Below are 16,436 nucleotides of genomic sequence, written 5' to 3'. Positions count from 1 at the left end.
GCATCATGAGATTCAAGATCTCGTTGACACCGGGGTGATTGTGCCTCCCGAGAAACCCAATGTCACAACCAACCCTCTCCCACCACACAACCAAGCTCCACCTCCCAAACATATCAACTTCATCCAAACTGGGGTTACGTCGTACGACCCCAGCATATATATCACCCCAACCCACCTACCCAAGCCGGAGGTGTTCATTCCCGACAACATTAACTTGTGCATGTTGGACATCTCCCGAACCCAGCCTGAACCAATGGTGGTGACCATCGAAGATGGAACAGGGATGATCTCGGAGAGAAATGGGATTGTGGATTCTGACTCTGAGAAACTGAAGAGTTATGCTGAGGAGGTATATGATCCGAGTGGCTACATTGTATTAGTAGATCAGGCTAGGCTGAATCAGGAATTGCCAACAGGGGCAGAACTTTGTGTAATACGGGGGGATGAACTTGATCAGAGGATAGATAACTTAGCAGCTTTGGAAAGGGACATGGCCAACCTGCAGTTTTTCACAAAACAAGACTCAGCAGTCAACTGGCTTGATTTTGAGGAGTCAACAGAGGTTACGGGGTGGCTTGATGACCAACCAGATGTTGTTGACGAATCTCAGCCGGGACAGGGTCTGTTAGGGACAAGGACATCAGTTGTGGCCGGAAGGGCCGGAAGTCAGAATGCATCGCCGGTGAGCGCCGGTGCTAAGAATTTCGCTCGGGACTTGGGCATTTTGAATACAGGAAATATTGAACAGCAGACTATATTGACGCAGTTGGAACAGGAAGGGATCGAGAATTCCGAGAGAATCAGAAAAGCTAAAGCTCCCGTGGTGACCGAAAGTGCTGTGTGCACAAGAACAGAGGATGCTGCGAGCATATGGACAGAAGGTGCTGTGGGCACGCAAACAGTTATACCGGAGCTAGACAGGTGTCTGTCGGCTGCTGATGGAATGTGGTGGGAGGACGATGATATATCTCTTGCCCACACGGATGAGGACTGGAGAAGCAATCAGCCGAATGATACCTGGTATATTGGCGAAGTAGACCATATAACTAGGAGCGGGCGGTTTTTGAAGCCCCCACACCTAGATCAACCAGAGGTGTCCGGGAAGGACAAAGAGGCGGAAAAGCAGAAGAAGAAGCTACTTGAAGAAGAGGCTGTGCTGAAACAGTTGAAAAAGATACAGGCAGACATCTCCATCTGGGGACTGCTTATGGCATCACGTGTTCACAGACAGGCTGTCTTATCGGCGATGGACAAGGCCAAACTCTCAATAGTCACCACGCCTGAGCAGCTGGTGGGATTGGTTTTTCTGGGAGGGGCTTCCCCGATGTTGACCTTCTCCGACAAAGAATTGCCACCTGAGGGTGCGAATCACAACAAGCCACTCTACATCTCTGTGGAGTGTAAAAACAAATAGATATCGGTGGTTCTTGTTGATACCGGATCCGCCATCAATGTGTGCCCGACAAGGACTGCATACGCAATTGGGTTGAAGCCCGCAGACTTTATGCCAACCACCCAAGTGATAAGGGCATATGACAATACAAGCAGGGAGGTAAAGGGGACTGTGCAAATTCAAACGAAGGTTGGTCCAGGACAGCATGAGATTGACTTTCACGTCTTGGAAGTTCCTGCCACCTTCAATCTACTCTTGGGGCGGCCGTGGTTGCACCAGGTGAAGGTAGTTTCGTCCACCTCGCACCAGATGTTGAAATACCCTCACGGGACGGGGGTAGCTATTGTTTTTGGGAATTCATCGATCCATCCACCGCCAGAGGTATTTACGCTGGTTTTGGAAATCGAGCATGGCATGGAGGATGTCTTCTTATCAAGATTCACTTTGGTCAAGGCCCGGGTCGTTCAGAACATCATGGCTGTTAATGAGGGGGTGTATGTTAGTGCTCAATCAGTATACCTCATAAACAAGCTCCAACATATCCCTGGGATGGGATTAGGGAAGAGTGGCTGGAAGGGCGTTGCAGCATTGACCGAAGTGCTACACAACCCACATACCTTTGGATTGGGTTATCTGCCCACCAAAGAAGATTGGGTGAGAAAAGGTAAGGAAATGGCTGGGAGAGACAGAGCGAAGCAGGCGGGGAAGCCTTTTGAGCTAATGCACCGACCCATCTAGGGTACCCTAAACGGACGCTTCGTCCGGGAGGGGGAGGACTTTCCATTTTGCAGCTTCCCAGAGCCGTGGCTGAATGCCGAAAGGAAGCGCCTGTCGAGGTTTGAGATCTTCTTCGACCTGTAGTTATCCGGGGATGACGTTGCCGAAGAGCAGACAAACCCATCAACTGAGGTTGAGCAGCATAAGGAAGTGGATTCCGAGAGCACCGAATTTGAAATGGGGGTAGCATTAGCTTGTCTACTTTCAGATCCTCCAATCGACCAGAAGTGCTTGGGGCATAACTTCTCGGTATGCATGATCGGGAATGGAATGGCTGCGAGCCTACCGTCAAACATTTTGGATGCATCCATCATACCCTCTCTCATTTGGCAGTACGAGGAGGGATTTTTGTCAAGCAACACCAGGTCAGGTAGTTAATCGGAGTCTGATTCCACTGAGTCTATGGAGTCGGAATCAGATTCCAACTCGTCTGAGTTTGAGTCCGATATTCCTGGGGATAATAACTCGGATGCCACAGTCCTGTCATGGTCGTCCTTTTCTTTCTCTTTTGAGTCTGTTGTAACCGAAGAATCGGACGATTTGGAAATGCTTAATGAGAATGATGTGGCTGTGGTTTCTGAGTACTTTTCTGTGCTTTTGATTTATTGTATTAATCAGGACTTTCAAAATTTTGATGAAAACGACGAGGAAGAAATTCCTCCAGTTTTACAATATTTAATTGATCAAGAGCAGGAGAGATTTGTTAAACCCCTGGTTGATGAAATCACTACAGTTAATGTGGGTACTGAGGAGGACCCGCGACTGGTCCAGATCGGGTCCACATTGTCTTCGGAGGAACGCGAGCGCTTAATCACTTTATTAAAAGATTTAAAAGATTTTTTCGCGTGGTCCTACGAAGACGTGCCTGGGATCAATCCTGAGATTGTACAGCACCGGATCCCTCTTGACCTCGAGGCCCGACCTGTTAAACAGAAACTCAGGAGGATCCGTCCGGACTGGGCTCTTAAGATTAAAGAAAAGGTCACCAAGCAAATTGATGCAGGATTCTTGCTGGTATATGAATACCCAACTTGGTTGGCCAACATTGTTCCAGTGCCGAAGAAAGATGGCAGGATCCGGGTATGCGTGGATTTTAGAGATTTGAACAGAGCCAGTCCGAAGGACGACTTTCCCTTGCCGCATATTGATGAGTTAGTGGACTTCACAGCGGGGCATGCTTTGCTTTTATTCATGGATGGATTCTCGGGCTATAATCAGATAGTGATGGCACCTGAAGACCGGGAGAAGATTGCTTTTACCACCCCGTGGGGGACCTACTGCAACAGAGTGATGCCGTTTGGGTTGAAGAATACCGGAGCTACATATCAACGGGCCGCGACCACGATACTGCATGACATGATCCACAAAGAGGTTGAGGTGTACGTGGACGACATGATTGTCAAGTCCAAGGAAAGAGAGGGCCACTACACCGCCTTGCAAAAATTCTTCCAAAGGATCAGAGAATTTCGGTTGCGGCTGAATCCTCAGAAATGTACGTTTGGTGTTACAGCAGGGAAAATGCTGGGGTTCTTGATTACACAGAGAGGTATCGAAGTCGACCCTTCCAAAATCAAAGCCATCTTAGAAATGCCACCACCAAGGACTGAAAAGGAGGTGCGAGGCTTTCTCGGTAAAGTGCAATTCATAAGACGGTTTATTTCAAAATTAACCTTGACTTGTGAACCACTTTTTGATCTCCTGAAGAAAGGAAAGAAATTCCAGTGGGACAGCCGATGCCAAGCTGCTTTTGAACAGATCAAGGAATATTTACAGAACCCACCCGTGTTGTCACCACCTGAGCCGGGGAAATCGTTGATTTTGTACCTTTCAGTAACTGAGACTATAATGGGCTGCATGCTCGCACAAGAGTCTGAGGACAAGGTGGAGAGGGCTATCTACTATCTAAGCAAGATGATGCTAGAGTATAAAACCCGCTATACACCGTTGGAAAAGGCTTGCTTAGCTTTGGTATGGGCTACCAGGAAGCTGCGGCACTACCTGTTAGCTCACTCTGTAATGTTGGTTTCAAGATTAGATCCTATCAAATATCTCTTCGAGAAACCGGCACTTACGGGTAGGCTAGCTCGTTGGTTGCTGTTGTTTTCTGAATTCAATCTGAAATATGTGATGCGCAAGTCAGTCAAGGGAAGAGCGGTAACAGAGTTCTTAGCTGATCACCCAGTGGAAGGAGGTGAAGCAGTTGAGTACTTATTCCCAGATGAGGCCATTCTGCATGTCGAAGAAGAATTTTGGATGATGTACTTTGACGGAGCGTCAAACTAGTACGGGTATGGGATAGGGGTGTTACTGATAGCACCCGACAATTCTCGTATCCCTCTAGCCTTCAAACTCCAGTTTAAAGTCTCAAACAACGAAACGGAATATGAAGCATGCATTGCTGGTTTAGAAGCAGCCTTAGAACTAGGGGCAAGACGGTTGGACGTCATCGGGGACTCAAATCTTGTTGTATCCCAAGCTAAGGGAGATTGGAAAGTCAAGGAGGAAAAGATGATAATGTACCACCAGGCCTTGGATTTGCTGATTCCTCGGTTTGAGAAGCTGAACTTTGCTCATCTACTAAGAGAAAACAACAGGTTCGCAGATTCACTAGCAACTCTATCTTCCATGATAGACATCCCTTTCGGAGTTCGGATGTGTCCGATCATCATTGACCAGAAGTTTGTGCCAGCCTATGAGTCTATTGCTACCATAGAAGAAGTTCAGGACAAGAACCCCTAGTATTACGATATTTGGAACTTCTTGGAGAAAGAGGCGTATCCACCAGGGGAAAATGCCAAGGATAAAAGGGCAATTAGAAGAATGGCCGTTCAGTTCATCATCTGCAGGGGTAAACTGTATAAGAGGGGTCATCTGGGAATGTATAAGTTGTGCGTTGATGCTAAAGAATCAAAGCGCCTGATGGAGGCCATCCATGGAGGGGAGTGCGGAGCGCACATGAACGGGGTAATGTTAGCTCGGAAGATCCTCAGACAGGGTTACTACTAGTCCACCATGGAGAAGGATTGTATCGGCTTTGTTCGGCAATGCCATAAATGTCAGATCCATGCAAACCGCATGAACATCCCGCCGTCGAAGCTGTACAATATGACTTCGCCATGGCCATTTTCAGTTTGGGGAATCGATGTGATTGGGGCTGTCACTCCGAAGGGGTCTAATGGGCATGAGTTCATTCTGGTCGCGATAGATTATTTCACGAAGTGGGTTGAGGCTCAGTCTTATGCGGTGTTGAAGGCTTTACACGTTGCAAAGTTTATCAAAAATAACATCATTTGTCGCTATGAGGTCCCAAACGAGATAATTTCAGATAACGGTTCCCACTTCAAGAAGAAAGTGATTGACTTGTTGGAAAAATACAACGTGGCTTTTCATAAGTCATCCACCTATCGGCCGCAAACCAACGGAGCGGTTGAGGCCGCCAACAAGAACGTCAAACACATTTTGCAGAAGATGGTGGAAACCTACCGGAACTGGCCAGATAAGCTGCCATTTGCTTTGTGGGGTTACCGGACTTTAATTAGAACTGCTACAGGGGTGACTCCGTATTCATTAGTTTATGGGATGGAGGTCGTTCTACCTATCGAAATTGAGGTTCCATCGTTGCGAGTATTGGCCGACTGTCAGATAGCTGAAGCAGATTGGCAGCAGAGTAGATTTGAGGAACTCATGCTCTTTGATGAGAGAAGGCTGAAAGCACTGTACCATGTATAGGGTTACCAGCGCAGAATTGCCAGGGCTTTTAACAAGAAGGTTAAGTCTAGAAATTTGAAAGAAGGAGATTTGGTGCTCAAAGACAACCGAGCTCTCATCCACGACCCAAGGGGCAAGTTCAGACCTAATTGGACTGGCCCTTACATTATTAAGTCTATCTGGTCGGGTGGAGCTGTCGTTCTGATGGACCTAGATGGCCTAGAGTTCTCACAGCCGATCAATATGGACAAGTTGAAGAAATATTACCCCTGAGTGGCTCGCTAGGCCGAAAACCCGAAAGGGCGACCTAGGCAAAAGTTAGAGCATGAAAAATTTGAAATTATAAAAACTGAGCTCGCAAGGTTGAAAACCCGCAAAGGGCGGCCTTGGCAAAAGTTAGAGCATAAAAGGAGAGTGAAAATACTCGAGTGAACCCAAGGCCGAACTACATAAGGCTTGATTCCCATCTTTGGGATACGTAGGCAACTTCATGTCTGAAGTTCAGCCATAAACTTTTCCCCGATCAACTTTGTCCATTTGATCATCTTTGTCATCTTTTTCTATTCAGCATTCAAGAGTTCGGTTGTGATCTCCGGTACAGTGTTATTCAGACTAGGGGCAACTTTCCAGTTGCTGGGGATTCGGGGTTGTGCATCTCAGTGACAGATCTCAGGCGTGTCCAGTTCTGATCCATATCGAAAATGGTTTTGAAAAGTTTTAATAAAAGTTGATTTTGCTCAAATTAATCTTTTTACAACTTAGACCATTTTTGGACCGAACGAAAAATTTTCAGTACCCACAACCGTCAATTACATTGATTTCATTATAGAGTTCTCTTGCTCTTGAATACAAATTGAAGTTTCTTTTTATTACATTCATAAAGAAAACTTGAAAGTACTGATAAAGCAATAAATCAGGGGCATAGATAAGTCAGGTGTTCCTGCGCTCCCTCCCAGAGCTGGTCGAAGCCTCTGATGCCAAGCTAGGCCCAATCTGTGCCTCTTCATTGAGCCAATCTATGCACTCGTCAGACAAAGTGCAACTGAAAGTGGGAGCGGGGGCCAGGAGTTCTCTAGTCCTCCATGCTGTGGCATACCAAGCAAACTGCGCGCCTCGAACAGGGAACGCAGCTGGGTATTCTATCCCCTTTGCTGGGCAAATCTGATCATGGCCAAACTGGTGCTGGAACCGGAACAGAAAGTAGAACACACAGTGAGTCAAGCCAATCAGCTGAATCCCGGTCTGTCGGGACATGCTGTAACTCATCGCCGGTTGATTGAGCTAGGGACAGCGCCAGGCAATGCGGTCTATGGACAAACTACACATCCAATCGAACCACCATCCCTCATCAAGGGCATTGACTGCACATCATCGGAAGAAGTAACTGTGAGCTGAGTATGCAGGGCAAGAGTTCACAATCTGAAACTTGTCCATCAACCACACCTGAGAAGGGATGAAAAATGAGAGAATAAAGAATAGAGAGATGTACGATGAGAGAAAAGTGAGAAAAGGGTTTTATGAGAAAAACTGAGCCTGAGAGCCGAGTGATGTGAGCAATATATAAGCGAGATAGGGTGGGAAACATTACCTGCAGCAGTAGTGGACTCCCCACAAATCTGGTTGTCTCCCGGCGATGGAAAGCATCTAGGCCTATCAGTGTCTCAGCCAGTGTCATGGCAATGTAGCTCTTGCCCTCCTTCAAACCTTACGCAACCTTGATCAACCGGACACTAGATCCTCCGGAACCTGAGGCAAGCAAGAAGTAGGATAGCAGGCACAAGAAAAGTGCGTGTCGTCGAAAATCTTGCCAATGATGGTCACCGCGGTCGCCAGCATCGGAAAACCGACAAATCAAACTCGGAATATCCAGCATTCTGTCACAAATCAATGATCGAGCATCGTGCATAGTAAGCCCACACATTCGTCCCAAGGCTTAGGCATGCCCGAAGCGAAGCTGAGGCAAGATCTCTTCATTGCGCTCGGACTCTATCAAAGCCTGGAAATCTTTGAAGGTCGGACACACCTCTTGCCCGCCGAAGCTGAAGACATGTGTTACCGGATTCCAAAACCTTGCCACGGCATGGAGAAAAGAAAGATGTAGCGGGGTGCAACTCAAAGTGAATAGTGCATTCAAGCCGAAGCCCCGGAAGTTCAACTTCTCTGAGCCATCTAAAGTAGCAATCCAAGCTGTGAGATTTTGGATGAGAAATGCTTCCATTTTGATGCAAAACTGAGATGAAATGAATGAACCACGAAGCTGGAACTTTTATAGAGGATAAGGCACTGTTCGGGGGACACGTGTCACAAATTTGGTGGTTGCCAAACTAGGTGGTCGGCCAACCACTTTTTCTGGTAGGTCGACCACCCCTTTGGTCTCCAATAAAAATAGCTGGTCGGCCAGCCTCCTTGGGTGGTCGGCCATGGAGGAAAGAGGGAGTTTGGTCTTGTCATAGCCTCTAGAAGAAAGTTTCTAGCATTTCCATGCATGGGGAGTGTTAAAGGTTCGAGTCTACCTCTATTTCGGATGCGTTCCGTCACTCCGATTGTCCGAGATTCATTTTCTTATCAAGTTGTTGTTCTTTATTTATCAAGTTGTTGTTTAGTTTTGCTTATCGAGTTGTTGTCGAAGTTTTGTTCATCCAGTTGTTGCTTATCGAGTCGTTGAGTTTTGTATATCGAGTTGTTACTCTTTGTTTAATCAACATTGTCGAGCTTCACTTATCCAGTTGTAAACTTGCTAAGGTTTTGTTGTTTCTTAGTAAGTTAAGTTGTTTTAGTTTGTTGTGTCAATTCACTACCTGACTTGGCAAATTTTCAATGCTCATTTTTTCATTCAATCTCATTTTTGTGCGAAAGTGATGCGATGCGATGCTAAGAACATAAAATACAACACTTTTTCAACAAAAAGCTGTTTCATTCCATCATGCTTCCTTTGTTACAACATTTTACAACAAGGGTACAAAGTTTTACAGAAAATAAAACTGCCTAATAATGTACAATGTGCTACAACTACTAGTAAAAAAAGGCAAATAAAGCAGGAACATCTGCATCAGTGCTCTCGGACTCAAGATCGGGAAGCCCTTTTCATCCTCTTCGCCTGAGCAGCCTCGGCAATACCTCCACCAGCACCATCATCTGAATCGGAGCTGTCATCCTCGGGATCCTCCCCGGCATCATCTCCACTCTCAGAACCAGAACCAAAGCCCTCCTCTCTGTCTACAGATGTCTCTGACTGAGGATGCACAGACTCCTCCTCACTGGACTCCTCGTCATCTATGACGGGTGCTCTGCGCCTGCCTCGTCTACGAGACGAGTCCCCTCTCCCAGCTCCTCGTGAAGGCCTGGATGGCCCGGCCTGTAGTGGTGGCATCTGAAAAGGACAATTTTAGTGCATTAGCCAACATGTATATCAGATGCAGAGAAGAGAATGCTATATAGAGTGGGTGTATGCAAATACAATGTATGAATATGGTGTGTGTCATATGTGCTCTACACATACAGTCAAGCAATGCAGTGAAATGGTTAAATACAGCATGTCATCAGAAGTATGATAAATGCGAGAAAATTGAAAAATACCGTAACACCAGCGATGAACAGCTGTGTCTCCCTCCGCAAGACCATGCCCTCAAGCGAGGCCACCAATCCGAGCAGATCATCAGAATACTCTCTAGGAGGCTGTAGATACAAGTTCAAAACATCAGTGAATAATAAATGCCTAAATATCTGTGTGATAAATGGAAAACAGTGGAACATACCGGTGGTGAGTCAGGATCACTGACATATCGGTGATCGGGCATAGGAGGCTCTATTGGAATTGGGTAAGATGACTCGTATCGCCATCCAGTCAGCTCAGTCGGGAGATCGGGCCACCCAGCGTGCTGATAAGTTGGGGGAATCAGGGGAATCTGTTTAGCCCCACTCCTCGATGTGCCGGCCCTACTAGTCGAAGGAACATCTGCAGCCCAGGCGTGACTCGAAGAAGGAACATCAGCAGCTCTCCTCCTGGGAGTACGAACACCTGACAGTGGGGGCATCAACTACGTGTGGCGGTAAGTCGCATACTCCCCCTCCTCCGTGTGTAGAGCCGCATCGGTACCCAACATAGCTATATCGACCTCCCCGGGAGTGAGGCTCTCAGCGGACCACATGTCATCTGGAGGTGCGGAAGGGACACTCTGCTCAGAGACGCCCATTGTCTGGCGCATGAAGCGATCTCCCAGAAACCAGGCCCTGCCAGCTGGCCCCTCAAACAAAGTCCTATACTGAGAAGAAGCCCATGCCCCCAGGAACTGGAAACGGATATCTCCTTCCAAGGGTGCCCAGGGCCGCCAAGCGATCTGAGGATAACAGGTGCATGAGCCAATCAGATGTCATAAATATGCAAGATGAATCAAAGCTGAAAATATGAAGAACTGAGAGTTCTGAAGTACCTCAGTCGTCCGCACCGTGTCAAAGAACTGCCGCAGGTAGGGCAGAGTCTCCCGAGCCCGAGCCCGGCATCGACCCTCAAATACGTGAGAGTAAGGGATCGTAAGAGGCACCGCCACCTCGAACTCTGGGGCTAGCGTCGGAAAGTACGCGTAAACCCATAGCTATGGAAAACAGGGCAGTGACTATCAGAATACATAATATACAGAAAATACAGAGTGCTAAGTGTAGAATGTAGAATACAGAATGTAAAGTGTACCGTGTGCAGTGTACAGATAGTGAAAAGTAGAAATGTAAATCAAGAGGGCAGTACCTCCCAGGCTCTCCAATAGCCACCACTATGTTCCCCCGTCTGCGGGAGGTCGCACTCATGTAGCAGTAGAGGGTAGCCAGGCTGGCGCCACTCCAGTCATACTGGCTGACCTGTGAAAGGTCCACCAAAGCACTGAGCAGAAACAGTCCAACTGTGTTCCCCCTGTCGGAGAACAAAGTAGTCCCAAGGAGAAACATCAGAAAACCTCGAGTGTACTGCTCTATCTCCTCAAAAGTCTGGGGCGTCCTCCCCCTATACTGAACAGAGAACCAAGTGTACCTGACTCTGCCTGAAGATCTGTCAATCGGTGGGCGAGCTCCCAATAGATAGATCCAAGCAGCCTCTCACTCGCCCATATCCTCGTCATAGGGAACTGGTTGTCTGGCCACGTCAAGGCCAGTCAGCATAGCAAAATCAAACGGGGTCATCGTCATATCCTCGGTAGCTGAGAAGTGGAAAGAGTTGGTAGTGTCCCACCATCTCTCCACGAGTGCCCCCAGCAAGGTCCTGCTCGCAGGGTAGCGAGATAGCCCCGCACAGAAGGGCCCAAATGATGCGCCGTCCACCATGTAACGAACTGTCTCTGGGAGCTCGGCATACCAGTCCCTAGCAATAATCGAGTCGTAGCCTCGCGCAGAACGAGCGGATACCTGCATTCAAAATGAACAGATGTATTCAGTTTCAAAATGAAATGAATGAACTGCGTGTTCAGAAGTGAAATAAAATGAATGAGCTGCGTGCAAATGAAATGAATGAGCTGTGTGTTCAAAGGCGAAATGTATAAGCTATGTGCAAATGAAATTTATGAGCTGCGTGTTCAGAAATCAAAGTTCGAGCTGTGTGTTCAACATCAAGTGTTTGAGCTGTGTGTTCAGACTTCCAAAACGGCGGGTTGTGTGTTCATCTCAAAATTTGAGTTGTGTGTTCAATATCAAGTGTTTGAGCTGTGTGTTCAGACTTCAAAAACGGTGGGCTGTGTGTTCATCTCAAAATTTGAGCTGTGTGTTCAATATCAAGTGTATGAGCTGCGTGTTCAGAAATCAAAGTTCGAGCTGTGCGTTCAACATCAAGTGTTTGAGCTGTGTGTTCAGACTTCAAAAACGATGGGTTGTGTGTTCATCTCAAAATTCAAGCTGTGTGTTCAACATCAAGTGTTTGAGCTGTGTGTTCAGACTTCAAAAACGGTGGGCTGTGTTTCATCTCAAAATTCGAGCTGTGTGTTCAACATCAAGTGTTTGAGCTGTGTGTTCAGACTTCAAAAATGGTGGGCTGTGTGTTCATCTTAAAATTCGAGCTATGTGTTCAACATCAAGTCTTTGAGCTGTGTGTTCAGACTTCAAAAATGGTGGACTGTATGTTCATCTCAAAATTCGAGCTATGTGTTCAACATCAAGTGTTTGAGCTATGTGTTCAGACTTCAAAAACGGTGGGCTGCGTGTTCAACTTTCAAAAAACAGTGGGCTGCGTGTTCATAATCAACAAGTTTGAGCCGTGTGCTCAGATTTTAGAAACAGTGGGCTGTGTGTTCATCTCAAAGTTCGGGCTGCGTGTTCAACTTTCAAAAATAGTGGGATGCGTGTTCATAATCAACAAGTTTGAGCTGTGTGTTCAGATTTCAAAAAAAGTGGTCTGTGTGTTCATCTCAAAGTTCGGGCTGCGTGTTCATAATCAACAAGTTTGAGCTGTGTGTTCAGATTTCAGAAAAAGTGGGCTATGTGTTCATCTCAAAGTTCGGGCTGCGTGTTCAACTTTCAAAAACAGTGGGCTGCGTGTTAATAATCAACAAGTTTGAGCTGTATGTTCAGTTTTCAAAAACAGTGGGTTGTGTGTTCATCTAAAAAAATTTTGGGCTGCGTGTTCATCATCAAAGTTTGGGCTGCGTGTTCAGATTTAAAAAATAGTGGGCTGTGTGGTCATCTCAAAAATTTGGGCTGCGTGTTCAGGTTTCAGAAATAATGGACTGTGTGTTCGCTATCAAATAGTGGACTGTGTGTTCATCATCAAAGTATGAGCTGCGTGTTCAGAAATTCGAGTGCTTGGGCTGTGTGCCAACTTAATAAGATACTGTGCCGTGAGACATGTGCTAAAATAAGTAGAAGTATGGTGTGCAAATGTGTTCAGAACGAGCAGATTGACATATGTAGCAAAAACTTGAAATGCGCAGGAAATGCGGAATACATTGCAGAAAATATAAAAAGTAAAGTACATACCTCTCGTGCCTGGTGAGAGAGATGGGACTCTGGCTCCCGCAGTAGCAGATCCGTAGGTGCTCGGTCATCAAAGTCAGTAAAATGATAAAAAGTGGCCTCAGGAAAGATGTGCTCCCGAGGGTGATACCTCTCGGGATCAAATGGCCGAACTCTCGGGGGCAAGGACATGATGTCTGGCTCACCCTCGGCACCTGGAGGACCTCCACCATGAGGAAAATGACCCGCCATTTCAAGAAATTTGCAAAAAGGAGCAAAAATGAGCCAAAATTGGAAAAGGTCAACAAAAGTCAACCCTCGGGAAATGAAAAAGTCAACAAAAGTCAACTCCCGAGAAAATGTTCCAAATGTTGAGACAAACTTACCTCAAGTGGTGAAAATGGGGAAAAAAGCTCCGAAATCAAATTTTAATTGGTCCAAAGTGAAGAAAACTGAAAGATTTTGCGAAACAACTTTGCATGGGGCGTTGGAAAATACGTATAGAGAGCAGATCTAAGAGAGAAAATGGTCTAGGAAGGAAGGAGAGCTGATTTCAGACCTAAAGTTGTGAGGAATAGTGATTGGGACATGTGTATTTAAAGAAACAAGTGCAAAAAGACCAAACTGTCCCAGAATTGGACAGGTGGTTGGCCGACCACCTTTCCTGGTAGGCCGACCACCCCCTTGCACCAAACCTGGTCGGTGGCCTCCCCAGGGGGTCGGTGGTCTTCCTGGGTGGTCTCCCATGTCTCTTTGAGCTCCTTGCAAATTTTGGTGGTGATCGGAGTCCCTGGCTCTCGAGAAAGTACAAGGAAAGTGTACTTTTTGACGCGAAATCCCTCCGCGGGAACTTCAACTCCAACTTTCAATGCGTGTTTCATCGTTATTCGTCAAGAGCAAGATGTATCCTTTTTGAGTACATTGTGACCCCTCCGAGAGGTAAACCGGAGGTTGCGATTGAGTTGTCCTCGTCGAAGCTTACATTGTTTTGCTTGATGTTTTGTTTTAAACATGCTTGTAAAGTCGCACTTATCCTGCATTGTTATGCACGTCGCTTGCATTATTATGCACACCACTTGCATTATTATGCACATTTCACTGGTATTGTCATACATCCATGCTTAACTTGCGTTGTCACGCGCGTTTCGCTTACATTGTTATGCACTTTTCCACCGGCGTCATATTCGTCCGCGTTTCGATATAACGTTGAACATATGTTGCTAGCTATGTTGTATCTGTTGAGTTTCTCTCTTTTGTAGGCACGATATTGTATGTACGGTTCATTTGAGGCTAGTGTGACCAGATGAGCCGCACAGGTATTGTATCTTCTCCGTGTGAGACGTAGCAAGAATTGTGATTCTCTTACATTCTTACTGCATGAAATGTAGTTTTTACTTTGCATTCTTGCTTAAAACTGTTGCATCTATTGTGAATATTTGCTTCATTACAGCTTGCTTCTTTGCATGATCATGAGTTATATTCAGCTTTGTGCATATCTTTTTTCATTTTGCCCCCTGCCTGCAGGCACGCCTGCGGGCACATCTCTTTGTTTATCTTGTTTGTTTGTCTAAGTCTTCGGTCTTGTCAAAAATGGGTCGTCTCTGGACTTTGACATTCACTCCCGTCACTTATGACTTCCGAGTTCTGTCAAAGAGGGGCAACTGTAGACACCCCATTTTTGACCGACCTTAAGACTCAGGCGTCATCGATTGAGCGCTCGGTGATTGCGCATGTTATACTCGTTCTGAAGTTTCAAAGTCTCGGCTGAGAGCCTTGCCTCCGGACTTCGGGACTCTTTGTGCTTTCCCTCAGGTTGCGAATCAGGTTCTGTTTTCTCTTCCCGAAGGGAGGGAGAGGTCTCGTAGGCCATCTCTCAGTGTCCGTAGGCTACGTTTCGTAGTCGTAGACCACTGCTCCCGTTTGGAGACTAGTTTTCGATTTTCAGAGCCGTCGGCTGTGCTCCTCGGTTCGGGACCGCTTAACTTTCTCCGTTTGCTCCAGTTTTTGGTACACACCTCGTTTCCTCTCTTTAGAGAGACACTGTGGGCTGAGAGGCCACCTTCGTGGTCGCACGCCACTTCCGGTGCTTAACAGTCAGTTTTCAGGGCACCCGGCTGCGCGTTTTGGCCCCCAAACCCTCGTTTTGCATCGGTGTGGGTTCATTTCTGGCATGGACCCTAGTTTCATTGTTAGGAAGGTGGTACAAGGGTGGGAGACCACCTTTTCTTCTTGGAGACCAACTTTCTCTTCGCCGACCGATTTTCTTGTTGGAGAGCTGGTCTCCTTGGTTTTTGAGCCACTTTTTCTGATCTTCCATACCACCACTTGCTTGCATTAAGTGTGGAGACCCTCCCTAGGGGGTGCCGACCACCTAAATGAGCTTGACCCTTTTGACCCTGGTCGGCCGATCAGGGCAAGTGGTCGGCCGACCACTTGAACTGGTCGGCCAGCTCTCTGCAGTTTTGTCTCACTGAGTTGATTCCAGTTGTGCCAGCTGGAGGGCACAGACTGGATCCTCCATGTGTATGGACGATTGGCACTCTTGTTTTGGCTTCTTAAAGAAGCTTGGCCCTTTGCTCTAAGCTTCTAAGAGAAACTTGAACCTTTCTTGGCTTCTTGAGGAAGTTGACCCTTGCTCTAGCTTCCTCAAGAAGCTTGACCCTTTTTGCTTTAGCTTCCTCAAGAAGCTTGGACCTTTGTTCTTCTATAAGACAAACCCTCTCCCTCATTAGCAAAGGTTCAAATTTTTGGCCAAGGCATACATATACTCTCCCTTTGTATCTCTCTCATTTGGCCTTGAAAGTGTAAGGTTCTTAGCCCCATTGCACTACACCTCCTAACCTAACCTCTCCATCATCCATCTAAGCATCTTGGAGCTTATTTTCAGAGGTTGAGGAGCCACTTTCTTGGTCCAGAAGCTGTTGTCTTTCTTGGCTACAAGGGTAACTCTCTTATTCCCTTTTTGGTCCTTATTTTGCTTCATATCTTAGATATATTTGCAAGCATATTTGGGCTTTGGCATAAACTGAGTCTTATTTTGGGCTTCTTAACATGTTTGTTTAAGGCCATTTTTCTGTTGGGGGTCATCTACCCCCCTTGCATGCTTGTTTTCATCTTGTTTTTAGCCATGCATTAAGGCCTTGGTATTGTGCTTTGTTTGGCCTTTTAGCCACCGAAATCTAGTAGATTTTCAGTGGCTACCATGCAATTTTGAGCCCCAAAATCAGAGAGGGGTAACCCTCTCACCCCTTGTCTTGTTTACTAGCATTGTTGGCTTTACAAAGGAGCCCATATTTGCACACTTCTTGAGCATGCTTCAGGCCATTTTTTGTGGGTTTTAGGACCTGTATAGGCTCTGTCCAGAGCCCATTTTGTCATTTTGGATGTCCATCTTGCATGTGTAGAATAACCCTCTTTTTGGCCTTTCAAAGGAACATATCATTCTTGCATGCATTGACCATGTTTCCATGAGTTTTTGGGCATTATTTGGCATGGCATACTTCTGACTTTTGCTGGTTTGGTGACCACTTGATTGCCTCACATACTTGTAGTACAAATCCTCTTTACTAGCTTACATTGCATGCTATGTTGGCCCTTGATTCTAGCACTTTTTGGCCATGCCTTAAACTGA

This window comes from Camellia sinensis, chromosome 5 (genome assembly GCF_055761805.1).
Source record: "Camellia sinensis isolate YWXY chromosome 5, ASM5576180v1, whole genome shotgun sequence".
NCBI lineage: Eukaryota > Viridiplantae > Streptophyta > Magnoliopsida > Ericales > Theaceae > Camellia > Camellia sinensis.
This window is presented reverse-complemented; position numbering follows the sequence as displayed.